Raw genomic sequence first — 20643 nt, 5'->3', positions numbered from 1 at the left:
CCCTAACACTTCTCAGCAGCTCTTACAATTATGCTCTTGTTTGCACACCATATTAATTAAAAGCAGTGTTGTTGTAGCTGGAAAAATAATTGAAAAGCACTAAAATAGTACATCCTAGCAACACGTCTGACTGAGTATTTGTCTCAAACAGACTTATTATAGTTTTGTATTTTCTAATTCGTTTTTATTTTTATTTCATTTTGACTTTCCCTTTTTCAGTTCAGTTTCAGTTAGTTTACAGAGTGGATTTTCTTGTTTCAGTTTAGCTTTTATTGTTTGAAAATGTTTAATTTTATTTTAGCTTTTATTAGTTCCAGTGTCAGTTTTAGTCTTTTTAATTATTGTATGCAGTAACTCACAATTTTGTAGACATCCAAAATCTTAAGAAGCATATCCATCAATGTCTCATCAGGCAGGATGTAATAATTTCTTTTTTACCAGACTAACAAAAACTAAAACTAAGGATATATTTTCTCTACCGAGGGCCCGCACACGAAATGTGCAAAGGCCCTACTGGAATTGCTCCATTTATTATTTTTTGTAATACGAGTTAGTTTTCAAATTTCACAAATTGTTTCAGTTTAAATTTTTCTCAAACATCTATTTTTTTTCTAAAATGTTTTTCACATCACAGTTTACAGTTTTAGTTTTGAGTTTCATTTTAGTTAACTATAATAGCTTTTGTCCAAGTGCGTCTAAACATGTGATAGCCATAGACAGAAAGCTAAACGACACTTGACATAATCTACCATTATTTTTCCAACTCTAGAAATGTTTGCTTTGATCCATAAAAAAATATGGATACTTATTAATTAAAAACAGATAAATAAATGGAATTTTGTGAACAACAAAGAGATCTTAATCATTAACATGTAACTAGCTAAATATACTGTTTATTCCAGCCCCACTTCAGATTTGGTATTATCAATGCATATAGTTATATTAGTATCCCCCCATCGCTCAACCTTGACCTCCCCCCACACCCCATTTCATCCAAAACATATCCTGCTGTTCAATTTGCTGATCAGATGTGAGAAGATACAGGTCATGGATCTGTCCAGTATCTAATTTTTGGACCAAAAGCTTGAGAGTCTCAGTACTTAGCCACCTGTACCTCACTAGTCCCAACAAATTGTGAAAAAAAATACAGATACAGAAAATAAATGAATAAAAAGGGTAAGAAATAAAAGGAAGCATCTGTGAAGCTGCCAGTTCCCACGAGTAACTGGGGACCCATAACAAACAACTTTAGTGATGAAATGTGGCCCTCTAGCGGCTGCAAATGGTTAGCTCTTCAACTCTGACACAAAATATGTACTCTATAAATAAGAGGATATGTACTCTTATTTATAGAGTACTCTATATATGTACTCTATAAATAAGAGTACATATTTAATTAATATGTACTCTTAATAATAATAATTTATGAAGACATATATCCTTTTCCTTTCATATTTTATACTGGGTCTTTTTTTCCCCCCAATGAAAGTTTCTAAAATTAGTTGTTGAAAGTGTCCCACCTGACAAGCTGCGAGGGCGGGCCTCAGCGAGTTCTGAAATGGCTCCTGTAGTCACAGTCTTCTTCATCCGGGAACCGGAGGCAGTAGCTCCTGGTGGAGGCTTTGTCAAGGCATCATCACTGCTGGCTCTTTTCAGCTAAAAACACATCTGCACTTAGTAAAAGTCATGCAAGTCTAATAAAGTTCTTCTTAATGTTTTGACATGCTTTTATTTAAACCAACATTAGCAAGGTTAATCTGTGTATCACTGCGCCTGTGACTTACCTTGCTAAGGCGCTGATCTGAGGCCAACGTGTTGGAAGATCTGGAGGTCTTCATGGCTGAGGAGGTGGTGGAGGCAGAGGACGTCGAGGGGGCCTGCCTCACTCGTTCCTGGAGTCCAGGCTTAGGCAGCCCCACTTTGGTGGCGCCCGTTTTCATCATGGCTAGGTGTCAGCGGACTACACCTGAAAAAAGTCCAGACAAAAGTGGAAGTTATTCATTATGGTAAAAAGATAATGAATAATAGATAATAGCATTAGTGTGAGTATGCAGAATCTGCAGTAGGTGGGCAGATTTTCCCAACAGATGGTCAGGACAGACTTGGTCAAGGCTGCTTTGTTTTAACCGCTGTTTTAACTCTCTCCCAGAGGCAGCAGTGAAATATGAACACATGACTTACTCTTTAATAGAAAAAGCAACTGGACAACAAACACAACTCTGAGAGCATGATATGACACCGTCTGAAGCTGCTTAGGCTTGAAGAAATCTTTACAGTCATTGTTATTATGAGTATTATTTTTATTTATATAGTTCATATATTTTTGCTATCATTATACTGTGCTCATCTTTATTTTTTATGTTCATGTTTCCATCTTTACTCTGTTTGTTTCTTTATTAAGCTTTATTTAACTGATCTTAATTTACAATTATGTTTATCAAACACTAAACTTTAAAAGAACATTCATAGAGTTCTGCTAAATACACTAACACATACTCACTGGCTTTACTGTATGTGGATAGATCATGCCTACTGACGTAACCCCCACCCCCACCCCCACCCCCATTGTGAGCCAGGAAAGACCCTGGATAATGTTTCCCTCCAGTACCAGAGGCACATAACTTAAAAGGAAGCCCTGAAAAATAGGCAGCACATTTTCTTCAGGTTATAAGATGACTATAATGGATTAGCACTGACGTGTGGTATTTATTGCTGTTCCAAAAAAAAAAAAATAATAGCCAGGAGCTGCCTATGCAGTGAGCTTAAGTTATTTTAGCAGAAACACTATTGAGCCACTTCCTGCAGGAGGGAGGAGAAAGAACACAGTCTCTTATCTGATTTGTTCATACCAGCAGCACTGAACAAGACTCCACTTCATCTCCACACCAGTAGAAGATACATATGCAGTGTGAAAATGGCAGAAGTGGCTATATAAGGAATATGGTAAAAGTAGGCCTTTTGCAATTTTTCTTATTTTCTGTCATATACAGGATATACTGAGATACTGTGAACTGATTTTGGATGTTCATGATAAACATGGCCAGTGTTTGAAGTAATGAAATCACCATACACATGAAATACCTGTGAGCCAAAAAACAAACAAACAAACTGCAGGCATCAGACACCTCTAAGCATTCTGTCTGAGAGACTTTTTGTTTTCCACTCTTGGATCATTACATTATCAAAAAGAGGGAATATCTCATATATGATGTCAGAAGACACAAAGCTCCTCAAAACCATGAAATGATCAACTGCACCAAGGCTCAGTACAAGTTAATAAACTCATGCAAAGCTACTTGAGTAAAGTCCTAGGATAAAAATATGAAGCTGGAAAAGACACACACAACAGGTTCCCTTTAAAAGCAGCACAATAATAGAAAAGGATGTGGTCAGGGTGACTGTTAAAGGTTTGCATTTGATGTGGGTAATGCACTCATCTGAGCAGCTGAAGGAAATGGAAGGAGGTCAGAGTGCACAGACAGAGCATACTGGTAAAAAGGTTCGGTAGCTCCCAAAGGGTTGACTGACTTATTGATCGCGGTTGTATGGTAACCTGATCCTCTGAGAAGCAGAGGACTCTTGATGAGAATAGTACTCTCTAGTCACTGTAAGCATGTACAACCATGACTGCTCTCTAGTCTCTGTAAGCATGTACAACCATGACTGACCCAACAGGAAGGCCATCTTTTTTTTCTCTCCAGTCTCAACTATTTATACATTTTGTACTGCAGCGACTGAACTGCTGTATGTGTAGCAATTTAGAGCAGGATAAACGATGCTGCAGTAACAAGTAGTTGGCACATACTTTCACACTGTAAGTACACTTTTAGGTCCTTAGGTACTGATTAACAGCACAATATATTCAGTTGCTTTATTGACTGTTTCAGAGCATGTGTTTTCCTGCTGGCCCATCATATGATACTTAGGGCCTCTCTAGGCAATATCCCATGACTAGCTCCTGCCCAGCCTAGTAGTCTAACACTTCAGCCGTGCTGTCTCACCTCCCCTCAGACACAGATTACATAGCTATGGCACCATTCTCTACAGAGCACAAGTTGTGCCTGTTTCTCAACCTGCCCTGAACACTTTGTAGGCTAAATGAGGAAGTGAGATACATTTGAGGATGTTTCAATTCAGGATGTATAATCATGTTGTTGTTTTTTGGTTTTTTTTTTTTTTTGGTTTTTTTTTTTAAATATAAGGGAAGTAAAAGCTCTAGGCAAACATTTTGAAAAGATAATAAATATGAAAGGATAAGTGTCTAAGCTTTAACACTGATACATTTTGTTTCCACTGTCCTTGACCACTGCAGAAGTCTGCATATACAGTATAACCTCTCTATATTCCTTTGCAGAGACAGGATTCTCAGGAGCCAGAACCCTGTCCCACTTATCTTACAACGACCCAGTTGTGAAAACTAAAAGTCTTTGAGAGACAGACAGAAGTAACTTTAAACTTGAACTAACTAAAAGCTAAGACAGTGAGCATCTCCCTGTAAACGGCACATTAGCCAAGAAAGATGACAGTCATTTAGTGGTTTTATTACACTGCAGCTTGCTGAGTCTAATAAGACACATATGCCGGATGATGACATTATGATTGGTAAAAAACTAAATATGGAATCTGCTCTAAAAAACAACCATTTTTGAAAGGCAAATATAATTTGCAGTCACCACAGCAGTAAGTAATGGGTTGTCATCTGCCTTAATTATATTGCTTCCAAACTTGGCAAGATGATATAAAGGGTGAATATGGGACGGAGAGGAGGAGTTTCTCCAAATTTCTGACGGTTGCTTCTGGACTATGCTGCTAGAAGGAGATAAGAGGAAAGCAACTGACAGCAGTCATCAGTCTGGGCCTGGTTAAAACAATCACATACACATCATCTGATCTGATAGAACTTCAGGAAAGAGGACAATGTGCTATCATTACAAAACCAAGAGAAGCACTGAAATCAGACCAAGCTGAATTATATGAAAAGTCAACAAATTCAACCACACATCTTAATTTGAGGTTTGACAATTTCCTGCATGCTTCCATTTCCCTTAATCTAATAATTTAATCTTAATCAATCGACTACATACAAAATTCAATAATCTAGCTTACTACTGTTAGCTACATTATTAAAGACAATCCTGAATGAAAGGAATTCATTGTACAAATATGTAACTTTGCCAGCTCAGCTTGCCATGACTACAAATAGTCTCAGATCATACAGAAAAATCCACGCTAACGGATCTTTGCTCATTCTCTGACCCTAAATACAGACTCTGACAAAGTACAGGACAAGCAAACTGCTCTCCACTTCAAATATTTAGTGCACGTAGAATATAAAGCAGATGGAAATGAACTACTGCACTAATAACTCTCAGTGCATAAGAATGAAGATCTTGTCTATTCATTTTATGCAAACCTTAAAGAAAAAAAAATGAAAACACAGGTTGAAACTGCAGGTCCTACAAAGGAGTGGCTGCAAAACTTGTTGCCTTCTTGTGATAAGACTCTGTTGCACAGAGTAAAGTCAGGTGTGACTGGATGCCACTGATACAAAGTTCTTTTTGCTGTGTTAGGCTAACGTCTTTACCTCCAGACCATGGGCACTGACAAGTCTGCTTCACAGACCAGCAGAAGCAGCAGCATGAATGATTCAAGTAATGATAAAATATAATGCTTCAAACCGCAATGGACACATAAGAAACAGAAAATAAGTTACTAGGTTAAATGTCACTCTGAATCATCACATCCTCTTGACTTCTTTCCTGTCTGGCTCTGTGGTTAGCAAAAAGGCTTGAGCTAAATAAATCTTAATATAATATACAATAAGGATAACATATGGCATCCTCCATTAGCCACTGTTTTTAAAACTTCCCTTCCAACAGATCATAGATTGCAAATTTAGCCTGGCCTACAATTCCCTTTCAGAAATGCACCGTAGTAGTTAACAGTTAAGTTAGAAAGTGAAAATCCTGGTGAATTTACTGAGTTTAAACTATTCTATAGTCATCAATCTTATATTCATTTCAAAGTAAAAGCATAGGAAGCTCTAAAAGAAGGGAGTAATGAAACAGTAATGGCAGATTGGTGACAAAACAAAAGACACAGCAGTTCACTTACGTTTTTGGTGCTGGGCGCTGTCCTATAGTCTACCTTGTGCCTGAGTACCTTGCAGCAAAAATGAACAAAATATTTCTTTGTTGTTGAGCTCTAAAGAGTCTGAGGGGGAAAATGCAGGGCCAGGAGCAACGGCTTTCACCTCCATACAGCAGTCAGGATGAGGAAGTACTGCAAGTTGCCAACTGCTGTGCTATGTGTGCTGTTGCCTCTTTCACTCTCTCATACAAAAGCAAAGAAAGGAACTGTCTCAGCCATGGGCAAGTTTTTCTCCTCTCAGTTTTTCCAGACAGCATGAAAGGAAAAAATAGACCATAGGCTGGAAAATGTACAACATTCAGATTCATTTAACCTGAAACTGTATGTTGTGAAAGAGAACACCAGTAGTATTTTTTTTTTTAAAACATGCTACTGGAAATAGATTCTGGAAACAGATTTATAACACTGCTGTGCACAGTTTATTTCTAAGTTATCTGTAGGCTTTATACACATACATAATGGCCACTGACACTAACAAAGCCAATCTTTGTCTCAGAAACACACCAAAATATGAGGGCGGCTGATTTGTGGAGGGGTCAGCATTTTATGTTTTCCCATACTGATGTAATTTGGATCCCACAATGTACAGCATGCCAAGGCCGTGGAGCGTGTGGGCAGAGTGTACGGCACTCTGGGCTGGGCTGGAACAGGCTCCAGTTTGTGGCAAGTGGTAAACTGAGGAACTTGGTCTGACCACACCCTTTTGCCACCACAAAACCTGCCTTTTAAAAAGGGGGATTCAGAGAGTTTAGTAACAGTTGAGTTAGATGCTCAACATTTTTTTTTTTTTTTTTTTTTAAAGGCACGCAGTTTCACACTCAGATTCCAAGTGTGATTGATATACATCTGACAAAAACATGCTTTCAACGACATGGATTCTCTGATACTACCATTGTCACTCACTACATCATAAATTACAGCCTTCTAGTGTCAAAACACCACTTTATTACCATGATTATTCACCACGAGTGATGACCTGTGTCATTAGTGGACCCAACTACTTAAACCGTGACCATACGACGGTGTTTTTAAATCCTATATTTTGATGCTGCAAACAGAGTTAACATCTTTTCTTCAATATTTGTCAGATGACTGTAAAGGTCCTAATTGGCAATGGTAACCATGTTTTCTATCAACATCTACTCTTAATGGATTGCTGTAGCACTGAGCATTGCAATACACTGAGTCATGAATCAATCTCTCTTTATTCCAAATTACACAGGAATGCAGAATACTTTATAATAAAATGAATCCCCAAAGGACAGACGTTATTAGGTAGCCCAATGTATTCCAAATTCAGCAAGTTGTAGACAAGTTTAATTTAGTCGCTAAAATCGATTACTTTTACTTTAAAGGCAAATGTTCTCCATTTACAGGTTTGCATTGCCCTTCTTTAAGTTTCCCTACAGCTCAGAGAGTAGATAGCAAATGTTTGTAGACAACTTGGTGTGTTTCATGCAAACTACAAGAAACTTTTCTAGTGTCTCAAGCAATGACAAGGATCTGGCCTCTCCACTAAATTTCCTGGACTTTTGAAAGCCCTAGCCTCTAAGCAGGGACTTTTTAGAAGTTATAAAAAAATACCCAGGACTTAATTTAAACATTAGTTTCCACAGTGGAAACAAAGCTTTCATGCTCCCAGGGGAAAGTTCCTGCAGTGGTAAAGTGGGAAGATTGTTTACTGTCTTTTTCTTCTTCCCATACATACCTTGTCATCAGCTTCTCCTTTTTATCTACAACTGAGAATATTTTCCTAGACGGTGCTGCTTACTTGGAGTAAACAAGAAAATAAACTGTGAACATGAAAATAAGGAGGCCTATGACTAATTATGATGACTATTTTTTCAGCCAGACAACAGCCGCCTTGCACATCAGGACGTTCCTATGAATTTCTGACCAAAATAAGCTTCTTTGCAATCTGCATAAAATTAAAACCAAACATTAGAAAGGTTAAATATGCAAGCAGGAAGTTGCAGACCCCTGGAGTATGAAACATGTCAAACATTAATAAATAATGATGGTACATAAAACCATGTGGCTGGTTGCTCAGTGGGTGACACATCTGTCAGGGGATACCTGGCATCATATAATACAAGAGGCCAGGCAGACAGACCACTGAACACCACACTTCTCTAATAAAAATAAATTCAGGCACACAATACAGTAAACACCAAATGCTTGTCCCCCTCTTCCTTTTTCCTTCTTCTGTGTAGAGGAAAAAAACACTGAGTCAGAATCTCCACGCAGACACAACACTGTCACATGGAATGTAAAAACAAATACAAGATGTTCAATGATTCAGTCAAGCATGTCTAAAAATACATCATTTTCCATCATCACTGGGCATTTGAAAGTTGAAACTGCTCACAAAATTAGCCTAAGTCAGAGAATTACAGGATTACAAATTCAACATAAAATTAGCTTAGACTGACATGAAAAAGGAAAATTCAGTCCAAACAAACTTGACTATGGGCTAGATCCCAGTTTCAGGACGTGGAAGCTAGCTTAGAAAATAACAAAGTAGCTTAACACAATGAAAAATTTACAAATGTCAGTGTTGTAAAATCTCTGAAATAGACATTTCTAAGAAGAATGAGGTGTGATTTCATTATGTATATAATACTATACTGTTGAGGGGCAGGAAGTCTGGTTTTTGACTTTACTGGGGGAAATAACATTAGACTGTCATTTGATAAAGCCTCTGTGTTTAACCTTCTTGGTAATACTGTATCTGAGAATCTGATCCAAACCACACCAGCGCCAACATTCATGGATTATATTAGCAGTTGCTAGTCACAGATGTAGCAACGGGTGAAACCTAATATAGATATGATGACGTATATCACTGGAAGCTACTCGGATGCTAATCATAGTGGAGAAAGAGCACTGTAACGAAGCTTCCTACAAATGAAAGCAGAGATTATCTGTGTGTCACTGCTGCTACTGATGATACTAGTGATATCTCATTACCATAACAGCAGCTGAACAAATTGCCATCTGCATTACAGCTAATAAACAGATAGCTTTTTTTAAAGCATACAACACTCCCTAATTAAAAGCTATTTTACTTTAAGATATAGAAAGTAATACAAAGTTGCTAGTGGAGTTGACAATACACATCCAGGAAATTTTCACCTCACACCCATGTAAAAATGGATTAATTTTGTCTGACCACCCTAGCATATCCAAAGCATCTGTGCGGCACCTGGATGTTGCAAAGCGACGTGTGCAAAGTCATTATATGGGCTAAAGTGAAACAGGAAGTGAGTGGGATTAACTCATATCCCACGCTGTGAGATAGTCTTTGTTCTCCTCCTGCGTTCCCCCTTTAGAGGAGAGAGATGTGAAACTAGGATGCAAAAAGCTGTATTATAGGGTTTCCGGCAAAGTTTTACACAACATACTACAGTAAATGTGACATTTTTGTACTATGAGCGACTTGTAAGAACTGAACGTAGCAAAATCATGATGTAAAAAACACTAAAATTAGCACAGCTGTACAAATATAAACAGAGTAAAAGTTAAGCCCATACTGGAGTGAATGTAGGAGACTTAACCTACAGCTTGGAATAGTTTCATATACAACAAGAAACTCCACTACCCTTACAGTATTATACCGCACCAATGCTCAACTAAAACCCAGAAAAACTACTTCTCAACATCTGGATATAAAATAGACTAAAGATCATAGCTGATGTTGAATCATCACTTTTTTAGTTCTGTACAAGATGGGAAGAAAGTAGAGCTAGTCAGGAAAGTGCTGTGTCGACAATTTCCTTTGATCTGGACCCAGATCAATATGACGCTCGCCTGGTCTGTTTACAACATGGCCTCCCAAACTAATCACTTTTTGAATATATGCTCATATTGAGAAGCCCAGTTCCCAATGTTTATGTCTGATACAGTATTCATACACTGAAAATATGCCACTGTATTTAAATTAGGATAAGCGCCAATATTTGGTCTTCACTTGTGTACTTACTAACTTTTCAAGTACATGGTGTTTATTGTCATCTCTCTCATAATCAGAGTCCACAGTAAAATGACATGTCTTTAAATGTATATGATACAACATGAAACAGTAAACATGCAGAGCAAAAACAAAAAAAACAAAACAAACAAACAAAAAAAAAAAGACTATAAAAATAAAAATAAAGCTTATTCCCATTTCATAAATAAATAAATAAATACAACTGCATAATAGCTCTGGTATCAGAACAGCTAATTAGAAAATTACAACAGTCATCAAAGCAATCATTAGAAAACTGTTGACTTTCCAAATCTATTCAGCGCAGCTATCTGAACCATGGTTTGGTTCATACCATGTTATTTTAAGGGGTGGAGGGGGGAGAAGTAAACTCCATTAATCTGATGGATTTCCATTTAACTCTCTTCATAGCTCCACCAAACCTTTTAGCATAAACACCAAGCACATGCTTAATTAACTTATCATCCCAGCAAATATAGAGTCATTATCTCCTCAGTGAAAACTGGTCATGATAACGGTAAAAACTGTGTTACTGATGGATAAATGTTGACATTATTTCAACATCCAACACTGGTCCAGTGAGACCATCTTTTACAAAGCAACAAACAACGGTGATATTAATGCATGAAGAAATTAAATGTACATATTCTTTTTTTTCTTAACCCAAGCACATTTGCTTGACAGCTAATTCTATCAATAAACACTTGTAAGCAGGCAGCACACAAGGTTTTTTGTACATAAGCATGCTAGTATTGCAGAGCCTGTTTTTTTTTTTTCTTTTTCAATACAAACACTTTTACCTACATATATATTCTGTCTTATTTGTTCTATGATTAACTTAAGATGTCTGGTACGGTTTTTAGAGCAAGAGCTCAGGAGCGCAATTGAGACACAACTTGCTGAGGGAAATCAACAAAACTTCTGCCATAATTCTGGATGAATGTTTGACCAACGATATCTAGGTAATGTAGAAGTAATACATCCAGAAGACCTTAAGGTTGCATCTCTGATGTCGGCACAACTTTAATTTTGCAACAACTTTTCAATACTAAGTGTCACTAAAAATTGTTAGCCAACAGTTTTTAAACATGGAAATGTTTGCTCGAATTATGTATGCTGCAAAAGTATTTCCTAATCACAGATTCTCAACCTAGAAACACACTTAAACAATATTTCATTACATACCATAGTTTTAAAAAAGTACAATTAATATCCCATAAATTAGCTCCAGACGTGAAGTAATCACTCTGTTGGTAACACAGCACTATTAGCAAGAGCTCAAGAGTAGGCTGCGAAATGAAGAGATGCTGTATTGCAAAACAAGAACTCTGTCTCAGTTTCAGGATGTCACACTTCCATATTACGGTTGTCAACAATCAGGGTAAATCCCCTTAATGCTGCAACTTAAGTTAGCCACCCTCTGAACATACATGTTCATAAATTAATTCTATTCTTAATGTTTCCTCTAAGGAAATATAGGTTTATAAAGTTATCCCTTCAAAAACTAGTGTATCAATATCAGAACAATCACTATACACAGTGAATAACTGAGGTACTTCACTGTGCCACATCACAGCAGTTACAGTCATCCATTATTTCCCAAAAACCTGCTCTGTCCTCGATTCGTCAGTGATACAGCAGCATGAGCTGAGCTAGATACAGTCTTCATGCATATTTCATCTGGTCCATCCTCTGTTTCATCTTTCTCAGAGCAAGGCTCCCTCGAGGGGCTAACTTCCTGCTCTGATGGTGTCAAAGTTCTTTTCTGATAAACAGCCAGTCAAAGCCACGTTGCAAAAAACTTCAGCTACTTTTCAGTCTGTCCTGGCTGGCTACATGTACAATGAGTGGGCGGATTCCATAGAAAAACTAGCATAGCATCCAAGATGACTGTGAGAGAATAAAAAACAGACCTCAGTAGCTTTCCACAATGGAACATCGTAGTATTAGTACCACCGACTAGAAATTCTGTCCAACACAAGAGGAGGCTTCCTCTCTGCGCTTTTTATTTTGCAACAGTACACAGACTTGTGGCATGAGAGCTATTTAATGTGAACAGTGGGTGTGACCATTTTAATTTGTATGGAGACTGAAAGCTATTACAATGGTTCAGACATCTTTCAAATACCAAGCAAACATCATAATGACACTCCCCGTGTATGCATAAACGTCACACATGTGAACTGGCCTGTCCTGTCCTCTGCTCAAAATAGCTCAGTAGCTTATGTTATCTGTCCATTCTGAAGTTGGGTATTACACTTTTGAAAAGCACAGTGGTTGTTGTCAGGAGGCAGGGCAGGCAAAAAAGCCTGATATTTGTGTAAAGACCATATCTGTGCTTCACCTCAGATCTGGCCCAAATGACCCATTTACAAAAACAGAAGCATTCCTTGGAGCCACTCAGTTAGACTGCGATGCTTGTCAAGAATGCAATCAGTTTCCTGGACAGTAATCAACTAAAAACAGCCAAAAAGAAAAATATTCTTAGAGTTACCTTCTTTATTGAATGCTCTCAGACAGACGTAGTGCACTGGCTTTTAGCCACTAGCGTTTTGATAGATGGAGCATTAGCTTAAGGAAAAAAAAAAGGAAAAAAAAGAGAGACAGTTGCTCCTGAGAATAATTTGAAAGCTGGAATCCAACTGTGCCTCTACAAAGGAAAAGTTAAAATATCCCAGAATATAACAACTTTCTCAGAAGGCACGCGTACTACCAGAAACAAAGGTATTTCTGTTTATTCAACTGATTGGATCCCACTGTAGTACTCATTTCTGCTCCAATCATCCAATCTCTTCCTTATCTCCTCAATTAAATTCTCCTCCATTGCAGTAAAGGACATGCCACTCCAACTGTATACAGGCCAGACCTTGCCTCTTAAGGACAAATAAGAACCATTTTGTTCTCAGATGAGTGTGTACAAGTGTGTCAGGGATAGAAAAGAGCTGACTGACCACACCAGGCTTAGAACTGGCTTTCCATTTTATATTAGCATTGGCACCATATTAGAGTTTTAGAGCTATTCTTGATATAGACAAGAGGGTCAAAATGCAGAGCAATAAATTTTAAATGAATGGTTACACAGAGAGAGCGCTCTGGGAAATGGACCTTAAAGCAAAAACAGTTATTCAAGCTATACTTTAGCTGTATGACAACACAACACCCTGCAGTTCTGAGTCAAACTGGAACTATGAACTATACTCAGACAGATCTGCTCTTATTTAACACTTAATTTGAACTGATACACAGACCCTGAGCTTCATTTTCATTTGAATCTTTAAACATTTCTTAATATAATCAATTTAATTTAAAGCCACATAACACGTTGGTTTGTTTATTCCCAGTGACTTCACACGAAAATGTATGCAAAAGAAAGTGTTGCCAAGGTGATCACTTTATGAACAAGCCCACAGTCTAAACATTGACATGCACAGGCTTTAAAAACAACACATGCTTTCTATTTTACATCGACATAGACTCTCTCTTCCTCAAGCTACAATGTGTCCACAGAGTTATAGATGCGGCAGATATTCACATATTTTGAAAATCTTCCTAACTGGTTCCATCTTTTACAGAATTGTCCCTCCTCACTATTGAATTGACAATGTACTTTAGACTACACCAAGGACCGGCAATACTCACCAATGACCCACACTTGACTTCTGAAACAATGCCAGATGGCTATTCAGTTACTCCCCTTAACCTCTACCTAACATCGCCTTTCTAAATATGCTGCAACTCAACAGCAGAAGGAAAGGGTACAAAATGAATTTGGAAAGCTTCTATCAGTGGTCCTTGAAATGTTTCAACTTTTTTGCAGTCCATCTGATAATCTAAAAATTAGTAGAATTTTTTATGACTCTGAAACAGAACAAAATATGGAAAACTAAATCTTGACTTTAATCTTTTTCACAGCATTGCAATATATTTAGAAATTAAAATTATAGTATCTATTCACAGCCACCAAGCTACCTTTTAGGGGAGCTGGAGGTTTGGACAGTGTACATATGAATTAAGATGAGTTACTGATGTCTTAAGGTTTACACTGAGTCAGCCGTTCTTAAGGTGGTATGTCAATCCAAATGAAGTAACCTGGCAAAATATCTGTGATGAGGGCTTACCTGATTAAGCATAGCGGACTAAAATCACTGTAGTATCTGCCTTTCACTGTTTTTATCATCAGAACCAGAAAACCCTAGGGATTAATAAAGTATTATGATTCTGATTACTAAATCAGGAAAAGGTTACTCCAGTGCAGACTCATTTCACACAGCATATCAGGACTTCAGTGGTACTTTCCTCTTGCTATCCATTAGCAGTATAGTTAACTTAAATGATTACAGGATACTAGCACTAACAGGAGTTATTCCTGGGCACCTGGGACAGCACTAACCAGAGACCTTGAAATTCTTTTCATCGAACAGAACCACTGAAAGAGACCACTAGATATAATTTTCTAACAAAACAAACCATTCTACCCTTGGACAAGGGTGATCCCCACATATCCCCTGCCTATAAATATCACACCAGTGACAGGAATTAGTGTGGATAATGACTTGAACATAGGATGAGGGAACCTCCAAAAGTTGATTCTGTTCATCTGGACGTAGCGTTTTCAGTGGGAGAAACGTTTCGTCACTCATCCAAGTGACTTCTTCAGTCTCAGCTGACTGCAGGTTTCCCCAATCTTATAAACAGTACATTTGCATAATGACTGAAACCAGCCCACTGAAGAAACGGACTGGCTGGGAGGTCAGTTGCGTCATCATAATTACGCAAATTCCCATGACCATTGATCAACAACCACTGATCAAAGGCCACTGATCTGAGTTGGGGAATGGCTGCAATCACAGCATTGTAAGGGTGAGGGGAAAAAAAAAAAAAAAAAATCAACTGAGGAAGAATCACCACTGGAGACTCTAAAGCAGGGGTCCCCAATCCCAGTCCACGAGGGCCGATGTCCCTGCAGGTTTTAGATCTCACCCTGGGTCCACACACCTGAATCACATGATTAGTTCATTACCAGGCCTCTGGAGAACTTCAAGACATGTTGGGCGTTTATCAATATGCGTACTTGTGCGTACTTGCGTTCTCGTGTACTCGTGATACGTCATCAGTCGGAGACCAAGTACTGTTCCAATTCGAAGTATGCATCAAGCCGAGAACGCGAAAAAGTCCCGGATGTGTTCTCGATCCGCCCGTTTTATCGAGCATGCATTGGTGTGGACTTGGGACAGCTATATATCCCAGAATGCATTTCGTCCAAAACTCAACAGCGGACTCCCGGCACATCGTTTTCAACCCCACCCCCCCGCTCGTGGACTTCTCACTACTCAGGTCAAAGAAACCCCAGCAGCTGTCTATAGTATTGAGTGTCCACTAGAATAGAAATAAAAGCGTTCTAACATCTCACCTGCTTGTTTTTATTACGGTATGTACACGTATGTACAATTTTTATTAATAGAGGTTTCACTACTGAGGTTAAAAATGATATATAAGTCACTTAGATCACTTCTAAATGTTAATGTTTGGTTTATTTCAGTGTTTTATTTGTTCCTGAGTAAACCGGTTTGGCTGTGATTACAGCTAAGCTTCATAACATGTTACTCACAGTTAAATTAGGAGGGGACGGCAGTAAAAACTCCGGACCTGTGACATCATCACGTACGCAGGTGTTCCAATTATACATATCGCGAGTCCGTGCTCGCGTTCTCGGCGGGTACGTACTCCCGTGCGTTCTCGGCGAGTACGTACTCACCAAGAACGCGAGTACGTACTCGCGTACTTGGGCATTGATAAACGGCCGTTGAGAAGGTAATTTATCCATTTAAATCAGCTGTGATGGATCAAGGACACATCTAAAACCTGCAGGGACACCGGCCCTCGTGGACTGGGATTCGGGACCTCTGCTCTAAAGAGTTCCAAGTACCTCTACTGCAAAGATGGCAACCCTATTATTCTGTCTTTTTTCTGGCTTGAAACTATCTTGCATGCACTGATCAGACAACATTAAAACCCCCAGCCTAATATGTGCCCTCATTGTGAGAGCACACAAGCTCTGACCCATTACAATATGTACATGACCTCTGTGGTGTTTGGCACTGGGATGTTGGCAGCAGATCCTCTGTGTCCTGTGAGTTGCCGGGTGGCACTTCTGTGGACTGGACTTCTTCCAACACATCCCACAGATGATCAATGGGATTGCAAAGTGTGGATAGTGGAGATAGGGTCACTGCTTCAGACTCCTTGTTATGGCCCTCATGCCTAATTCCTGATCAAGTTATTGACTGTTACAGGGAATGTTAACCACGAGGAGGGCGTGTGCTTGATCTGTTATCATGTTGAAGTGGGTGTATGAGTGAGCGTAATATCCAGGTGAATCCCAGGACCAGAGTTTACCCAGGGATGGATTACACCCACTTCACCTGCAGTTTTAATGCTGTGGCTGATCTGTGTGTATCGCAGATTGAGAAAAGGCAGGAACCAATTTCATCAGTTAATGTTCAGAAATTAAAAACCTGATGTATCCACTTTAGAATGCGCTACTGTCTGACTGCCCATCATGCTGCTGACATATGATCGACATCCAATAGAGTTTCTTTGTGTCCTGAACACAGACCAATGAAGTATTTCCCCTTCTTGGATGGTTAACCATGAGAAGCAAAGCCTTCAATTACCTAAAAACAAACCTCACCAGGGCTGGTGCAGTTCTTATGTTTGAACTGGCTTTTCTGTTTGCATACTCAAAAGAGAAAACTGTCATTTGTTCACTTGTCACAGGACTATAAAGTGAGCCGTGCAATTAAAATATGTATTTGGCTTCTTAATTTTTCCTCTCTTTTCATTACTGAAATGTTCTCTTTTGCTGAAGTTTATTATTCAGGCATAATTATGTTAGATACTCGGCGGGTTTCTGGAACCCATCTTTTAAGTCTACATTTAAAGGTTACCTGGTGAGAGAAAAATTACACATAGAAGCTTAGTCAGGATAATTTGTCATAATGAAACATTTAAGGATCTACTAAAGTCAAAACCAACAAACGTTTTACAAGTACCTGCAAGAAAACACAAAGACATGTTTGACAGCTTCACACAGAACTCCTCTAATTGGGAACAACTGGCTGGCTGATGACGTGTAGAAAAACAGCTTGCAGCACACAGAGGCAGTTTTGAAGGCAATTTGCCATTAGCATCAAAATTTACTTAAAGCCTGAGCAACATTAGTAACTTTATCTCTGCATTTTTCAGGTTTCTGTCAGGGAGCAGTGTTAGACAAACACTAAAAAACAAAACTAAAATCTAACAGGAAACCAGGACCTGACTGACCTCTCTTAGCAGGGGTTTTAAGACTAACCTGGGGTTACTTTCCACTTTACAAGAGGATAAGCTTATTCCACTGCTAGATATTTATATCAGACACATTGTACACCAAAAAAATAAATACAGACCAAAGAAAAGATTTTAAGCGTAATATTCAGACCAGTTTAAAGAAGTTGACCCGTTCTTCCTTAAGGAGGAAACTTACAAAGTGTTACATTATCAGGCATCAACACTATCACCGCGTTAATACCTTTTATTTGAATGTTTATAAAGAAGGCATAAATACTGCTCAAGCAGAATCCTGTTGGACTCGCGATGGTGCAACCTTAGCCAGTAAACTGAAAAATTCAGGATGGACATTTGCGGCTGCGGAAAATGGGACATGAAATGCAGCGTTAGTGGTGTTAGTCCACTTACTGTTGGCCATCACTGCAGTCATACAGTGCCACGCTCAATTAGCGTGAATACAACACGTCCTTGGCTCGGGCTATAATTTTATGACAGCCGTTATTATCGTTTGAGGAAAAACGCGTCTGCTCTCACAATGACTAAGTCGTTACGTTAAAGGAGCATAGACGTGTACAGTGACTATGCTGGCAATGAGCATGTTACCGTCAGCCACTTCTACGTTGGTGTAACTCGGCGAAACCCGAGCGACTCTCTGTGGCCCATTCTTTAATTTAGACACCGAGAAACAGTAGAGCCTTTACAGTGAAGTTTACAAATTTCACCCCAAACAACGGACGAAAAAAGCAGAAAGGCCACAGGCTATGAGAAATAAACAAGTGTTAATTAATCTCACCTGTTCCGTACTGCGGTGGAGCTGCTGTGTTGACAGGATGCTGACGCCTCGCGCAGGTCTCACCACCGGCAGTCTGAGCTCGAGCCGATAGGTGGAGCGCGTGAAGCGAGTCTGGCGCATATGCTTTGGCGCAGTGTTTAAGGGGTTTCTGGGAAATGTGGTCTTTTTTTTTTTAACAGGACAGAAAAATGATAAGACAGCATGTAAGGAACAGCGTTTTCGCCTCAGGTGTAAACTTATTTAGTCAATTTAATTTGTACTGCACCTTTGTTTGAAGTTTAGTGTGCTTCAAAGTGCTTCACAGATGAGTGACAGGCGAAACAGATAAACTGTAATAAATAAAAAAATAATACAATAAAGACAGGAGTATTGAATAAAGAAAACAGACATCAATAATAAAAAAATATATTAATGATAAAATAAACAAAAATAAAAGTAATTTAGAAGACATTAATATAATAAAACCGAATAAAATGTAAAGTAATCAATAAGATCTAGTATAATCTTGCGAAATTCTGTTATGTTATCTAATTATTATTTTATACAATAATCCAGTGGAAACAATGTAGGTAGACCAAGGGCGTAGATTTGGTTTTGGCATTGGTGGGGACGGGTGTTTCAACCACCGAACCCCGCCCTGTTTCTTTTTTTTTCCTTTTCGTCTTTGTTTCTTGATAAAAAAAAAGGAGAAATATACTTGCCTACATATGCTATTCTACATGCTATTAAACCATTTAAAATTACAATTCATAGTTTTATATGTGAATTATATAATGTTAAATTACTACTAAACAAATGACTAAGTATTTTAGACTTTAGTTTACTTTGATTTTATTCCACATCAATCAGGTATCATACAAAAATAAAAATAGCTTCAAATACAGTCAAGACAATAAAAGAATATAACTTTAAGGACTTAAATGTGGGATGGAGAGATTTCGCAGGTCTTTCCTCCCCACTGCTGTCAGACTCCACAACAAAGACTTTTGCAGCTGATCAAACACACACATGTGCAATAAGACGTTGTAAGTTGTATTTTTACTCAGTTGTATATAACATTTGTATTCTATTTTTATCCTAATGTATATTTTATTCTATTTTATTCTATTCTGTACAGTTGTGTACAGTATATTATACTTATTGTATTCTAATTTTTGCTATATAACTTTGCACTGCCCACTTTCTGCTGTGACAAAACAAATATACCACGTGTAGGAATAATAAAGGTAATCTTATCTTATCTTAACACGATTACTTGAGTTATAGTACACCAACTTCTCTTATACATTAGCACTAAGGGAACACTAAATGAACTGGTGGTTTTTGTCGATAAAACTCATCTAAGATGACCACAAAATTATTATTCTGTGCTTGATGTGCCTCACCTTTGGCCCTGGCTTTTCCCCTCTGACTGCACTAGGACATATTGCCTCTTGATAAAATAACACATTGATTCGTGCCATATAAAAAGTGAGACATATCAATTCAGATTCTTTGTCAAATCTACACTAATCAATCAATTTACATCAGCAGCCTAACAATTGTAGTGCAAACTGCACTACAAGGTGGAATATTTGCAAAATCATGACTACCTCATGATATTTTGTCTCAAAAATTAACCCTATGAATATGTCAGTGCCACTAGGATGAAATTATTGTGTCACCAACATTTTAACGTAGAGACATATAATTCTAACAGCCTCTGTAAACTAATATCCTGGCTTGCTCGAGGCTGCCGTTTTCTCTGACAGTTTCAATCAAAATTAGAAATGTTGCTCTGAGACTGAGATAACTAATAGTGCTGCCAGTTGTGCAGTTAGTTTCCAAAACACGTAATTCATGGTTGCATACAATTTTAGACTGATGTGGGCCAAAGCCTAGCATAGCTTGTAACGTTATTATGATGGACACATTTTATGAGTGAGCCTGGCTTTAAGTGACTTAGAGGTTTCTTTGAAAAATACTTTCTTATATGCACGTTCTTCCTCTTTGCTACCGTCCTCCTCTCAGCGCAGGCTTGCCGCTGCTGAAACTAAACAGAGCTCCCTGAAAGGCTCAGCCAATCACATTGGCCATATTTGTCACATGAGGTCGGACTCCAGTAGAGAACGTAATTTAACTCTTTCTGCACCGCTGGGTGACTGAGACGCTGACAAATCTTTTTTTTTCTTTCTATCGGGTTTGGGGGGTTTTTAGAAGAAGCGATCAAATTATTGGTGGGGACATGTCCCCTCCGTCCATGCCAAATCGACGCCCTTGAGGTAGACTAAGGGTTACGCACGCAAAGCATAAACTCCTCAAACACACTTTAAGTACAGGTTGACTTTGTGTCGAATGTGCTAAAATTAACCAAAGTAATCTTTTAGTGAGAGAATAAAACCATTTT

At 38.4% G+C, this 20643-nt stretch overlaps 1 long non-coding RNA gene across 6 annotated transcripts in view; it reads right to left on the bottom strand.

Moving 5' to 3' along the window:
- Positions 1-18406, bottom strand: part of LOC106096598 (cytospin-B) — a 72686-nt gene extending 54280 nt beyond the window's left edge. For 3 of the 6 annotated variants that reach the window (XR_002059559.2, XR_002059554.2, XR_002059561.2), the window contains exons 1-3: positions 18258-18406; positions 1785-1966; positions 1521-1656 (exon numbers count right to left, since the gene is read on the bottom strand). This is a non-coding gene — a long non-coding RNA (cytospin-B). Of the gene's footprint in view, positions 1-1520; positions 1657-1784; positions 1967-6114; positions 6302-11323; positions 11455-17872; positions 18168-18257 lie in introns of those variants that run through there. The other 3 variants (XR_002059556.2, XR_002059557.2, XR_002059555.2) reach the window with 3 other exon arrangements.
- Positions 18407-20643: the final 2237 nt, after the last annotated feature.

Source organism: Oreochromis niloticus, linkage group LG10 (assembly GCF_001858045.2).
Source record: "Oreochromis niloticus isolate F11D_XX linkage group LG10, O_niloticus_UMD_NMBU, whole genome shotgun sequence".
NCBI lineage: Eukaryota > Metazoa > Chordata > Actinopteri > Cichliformes > Cichlidae > Oreochromis > Oreochromis niloticus.
This window is presented reverse-complemented; position numbering and strand designations above follow the sequence as displayed.